The sequence below is a fragment of the Sminthopsis crassicaudata genome, chromosome 3 (genome assembly GCF_048593235.1).
Source record: "Sminthopsis crassicaudata isolate SCR6 chromosome 3, ASM4859323v1, whole genome shotgun sequence".
Taxonomy (NCBI): domain Eukaryota; kingdom Metazoa; phylum Chordata; class Mammalia; order Dasyuromorphia; family Dasyuridae; genus Sminthopsis; species Sminthopsis crassicaudata.
In genome coordinates this window covers 265,662,315-265,667,517 of record NC_133619.1, presented here as the reverse complement: position 1 = coordinate 265,667,517, position 5,203 = coordinate 265,662,315, and positions in this window count along the sequence as shown.

Sequence of the window (5,203 nt, the reverse complement as noted above, 5' to 3'; positions counted from 1 at the left end):
CTATTTCACACACAAAATGTGTTTAGTGCTAAGTATTCTAACCCTTTGTCATAATGCGTGCTATCAGATAGCTTTTCATTTCCTATAAAGAAAAGAAGAAAAAAGTATTATTTGTGTCTGTTTTTCTCAGAACTCATGTTGTTAGGGCTCATAGGTTTGAGAATCCTCTTTACATGAATGAATGATTCTCTTCCCCTTCCCCACTCCTCTCAGGTTTAGTTAGCTATGTGTCCTTTGTGGATAACTAAGCATAAGTCAAACTTCTACTTCCTCTTCAAGTTACTGATAGCTGTCCTGATATCTCCCTTCCCTCAGTTGCTCACTAATCCGAAGCCCAAAGAGGCCCAGATTTTTATTTTCAAGTTTAATGCTGAATATATGTAATTCTATATGAATACTTTCCAATCCAAATATGTGTATGAGTAGCCCGTGGAAGGAGGCTGTTTTCCACTTAGCCTCATCCCAGATGCATAACCTCAAATATGAACTTAGAACACAGAAGCATAAGTAGACATTTTTAAAATGGCCAGAATTGAAAAGATTCCCATAGAAGAGCTGAACTGATATATTGTAGACTCCTAAAGTGAGAGGTTTATTAAAGAGTGGGAAGCAACACTTTAGCTCTGGTGTTCTGAATTTTGTCAATGAAATAGGAATTACAACATTTACTTAGAGCTTTAGAAGGCTTTGTACCATGCTGAGCGACTGGCGTCAGATGTAAAAATGAGTCAATGACTGAAAAAAGTTGCCAGACAATTTATCCCATTGGCATCAAGCCTAGAATTAAAATCAGATCTCCACTTTTTCAAAACTTCTCTGCTTTGGATTTTCCAAACCTGAAAATAAATATTGTTGGCAATAACTTTTCTATAGTTCTCTGATGTATGAAGAAACATTTTCATCTAGTTTTGTTCAGAGAGAAATATTCATGGAACTTGTTAATGTCGTATCACTAAAGCCAGCCTTGAATAGTCTAGAGTTTGACCAGAAATAGAGGAATTATTATGTCCTAAGTTAATATTTTCCCTTCTTTAAGAAGGTTCAAGCACACCAGATGTTCCTTCATAGACAAAACATTTTGTTTCTGTGTAACATTACTGGTTTCTTTGTTAATGTTCTTTGTTAACAATTCACATATTTACCATGAGGTGGCAGCAAATCACCATCTCTGGAAGTCCTATACTTTTGTTCCCCACAGAACAAGTTTCTGTTCTTCAAACAAAACCATTGGTTAGACATTTCCTAAAGGAGCCTGAATCCCTCTTTCCCCTTTTAAATTATCCAGGTGAAACACTGAATGACTTGTCCTGGATAGTAGCTTATAGCTGATCCCTTTCTATTGGAAGGGCTGCAGACTTATTTCATTATTTATTTGATATACAACTCTTTGAAGATTCAAAGTGTTCTACTTTGATGCTGATTGTAGCTGCCATTAGACATTCCAAGGGATCTCTTTCCCTCTCTTCTTCTCTTTCTCTCTCCTCTCTCTCCTTCATTGCCTCCTTCCCTCCCTCCCTCTCCACCCTCTTCCTTTTTCTTTGTTTCTCTGTCTCTGTTTGTCTGTATCATCTCTTTTAAGTGATACCAGGTATAAGTCTACTCAGAAACTTCACTAGACAATCAGCTTCTTGGGAATGGAGGGAACAACATCTTTTGGGGATTAATTAGATCAGCAAACACTTTTTTTTTCAGAACTTGCCAAACTATAGGTTATACTCAGCGGTTATTTTCAGCAATTTCTGACTTGCCATCTGAAAGGTGGAGCCTTCACCTGTTAAAAATTCACCTGTGGGATGAAAAGGAACAATTTAAATTAAAGATTCTTGATTACAATGACCACAGAAAATGTATCAATTTGCCTTTTTTTCTTCTTGTTTGTGGCTTTGCCTTGGAGGCTCAGGAAACAAATTATATGGCAGTCACTCATCTCCTCTGTGATGGGAAGAGTACTATTTTATAGTTGGGACTTTTGCTATTTGAGTGCTGCCTTTGACATTTACTCTAGCTGTGTAACCATGGGCAAGTCATTTAGTATCTCTGAGTTTACTTTCCTAATTTTGGAGGGAAGGATAAGGGAGGAGAGCCCTAAAACTAGCCAAGGTGTAACTTTTACATTGTCCAAATTGTCATAAGTTCCTGGGTGGGTGGGAGAATAATAATAAATTATTTCTAAATAAAAATTAGAATTTTATTGGGAGGAAAGTTTTTGGTAAATCATAGAATGTTATAGAAACATAAGTTAGTGTTATTTTTATTCTAACTTTCTTAGGGACTAGAGTGAATTGTAAAAGTCTTGATTTTCCTAGAGTTGGGGAGGTAGACCCTTCCTGGATGAATTATAACTGCTTCATGGGATATATGTGTGCAGAAAGATGTGACTTCAGGAAGAGGAAACCTACTGCTTTAACCTTCACTCACTCTGATGTACATAACTTACTTCCCAGTTCATCCCCTGTGGTTGAGGAATGGGAAAGAAGGGAATGAGGGTCAGTGGAGCCAGCAACAGAACTGCTTCTGTACTTATCCTATAAGTGACTGGCAGGAGGGGAAGCCCAAGGTGAATTAGAACATGGTCTTCCTCTTTATCACCATGTGGTGATTGATGGGAACTTCTAGTGGACAGAGAGAAAATAGAGAATATTAATGATTATAGATTTTTCAGATTGCAGGGATCTTGGAGATTCTTAAGTCCACTATCCCTTATTGTATAAGGGAGGCACAGAAGGCTTAAATGACTTCTTCAGTGTCATATAGCTAGTAAATTTCGGAGACAGGATTCAAATCCAGGTTTCCCTGACACCAACACTTATACTTTATTCACTACCATTTCACCCTGAGGATCACCAGAACCTTTTCATTGGCTCTGCTGCTGGATCTTCTAATATATGTTGTCCACCTGTGTGAACTCCTTGAGAATAAGGATTGGATAGCTGTTTCATTTGAATCTCTAGAACTTTGTACTGTGCTTGGTATGTATTAAGTATTTCAGAAATGTTTGTTCATTCATTCATTCATTCTTTATGTGAAGGGAGTAGGGGATAGAAGGATAAACAGTTTTATGAGTATAGATAATTAAATACACAGGTCATTCTGAAACCAGATTTTAATCCATATTTCCACATTTCTATTAGTATATTAGAATCTGCTCACAGGTAGTAAAAGAAGCTGCTTGATTTTTAGTTGGTTCTCTTGGGGGAGCATGGGAGTTTTTACTAATAAGCAATGAACTTTCCAAAAGGTAAGTAGGTGAAGAAAGAAGGAAACATTAATAGAAGATGGTAGTTGAGAGTTGGTTAGAAAGTTCTTTTCTAAGTAGACCATCTTTACACACATAATTGAAAAGCTGAAATGATTAAGATGACAAAGAAAAATGAAACTAAAATATAAATAAATAAATTTATATTTATTTAAATTTATACTAGGGAAATAGTTGTGGCATTTATTTCAAGAATAATTTTAGTCTTAATTAATAAACTGAGCTTTACAGTGATATTGTTGTAACTGAGGTTCCAACCTACCTTTTGATTGTTCTTTATAAAGTTATCAACAATTTCTTAATGGCCAAATAAAATGGCTTTTTCTCAATCTTTTTTTTAAATATACTTTCCTTTTTGGTGTGTGTGTGTGTGTGTGTGTGTGTGTGTGTGCGTGTGTGTGTGTTCTTTCTTGACTCTTTTAGTTAAAGTTTTAGTCTATCATAACCTTCTAATTGATATCTTTGCCTCAAGTCTTTCTCTATTCCAACTTATCTTCCATAAGTTGCTACCATGATTTTCTTAAAGTGAGGATTTGATTATGTAAACTTGCTCCCATCATATTTGATACTTTCAGTACCTCCCTTATCTCCAGGAACAAATATTAATGTTCTCCACAGCCTAGTCCCTTCCTATCTTTCCATTCTTCTTATACTTAATTCCTCAATTTAATCTATTAACCAGTTTTAATGCTATTTCTTTCCCATGAAATTCTATCTATTTCTTTTGTGCCATCACACTTTTTGCCAACATGTTCTCCCTTCTTACTTTTTCTTCTTAGAATCCTTGTTTTTTATCGAGACTCAGTTTAAACACCACCTCTGTAGAAGGCCTTCTTAGGTACACACAGCTATCAGACTCTTTCTTCCTATGATAATCTTCTATCTATTACCTATATGATGATTTACATAAATGTTGGTTTTCCACTTTAGAATGTAAGCTCCTTGAGGACAGATAGTATTTAAAAAAAATTTTCTTTGCATATTCAGTGTTTAGTATAATTCATGGAATAAAGTAAACATTTAATTAATATTTGTTGACTGATTACAAGTTATTTATCCCCATGCATTCTCCATTCCAAGTAAACTTGTTTATTTGCTATTCTCCATATATGACTTTAATTTCTTGTTTTCATGACTTTGTAGAGGTTGTTCTTATTACTGGAATCCTCTCCTTCCTCACTTTTGCCCATTATTATACCTAGCTTGTTGCCATTAACTTTGATGAAATTGATAGAGACAGAGCATACAGGTTTTTAGTGGTTTTTTTTTTTTTATCTATTTGATTATAATTTTCTGATAATCCAGTGATTCTTAGATTTTTCTTTCCTTGACTTGCTTTTTTTTTTTTTTTTCCCTCTGAGGCTGGGTCACACAGCTAGGAAATGTTAAGTGTCTGAGACCAGATTTGAACTCGGGTCCTCCTGAATTCAAGGCTGGTGCTCTATCCACTGCGCCACCTAGCTGCCCCCGTTGACTTGCTTTTTAGAAGAGCTTTGTTTGTTTGTTTTATTGCACTTTGCAGATATTGAGTTTTATTTATTTAATAAAGCTTTTTTTTTAATTTACAAAACATATGCATAGATAATTTTTAACATTTGCCCTTGTAAAACTTTGTGTTCTAATTTTCTTTTTCTTTCCCTTCCTCCCACTTCCTTCCTCAGATGGTAAATAACCCAGTGTTAACCATGTGCAGTTCTTCTATACATATTTCCACAATTATCATGCCACACAAGAAAAATAAGATCAAAAAGAAAAAAAAATTTAGAAAGAAAACCAAATGCAAGCAAACAATAACCAAAAGAATGAAAATACTATGTTGTGATCCACATTCTGTCCCAACAGTCCTCACTCTGGGTACAATTCATCCATCACAAGACAATTGTAATTGGCCTGAGTTTAGATGAGCTATTTTTGACTGATAATGCCTTACATTTTCTTCTTTTCTTT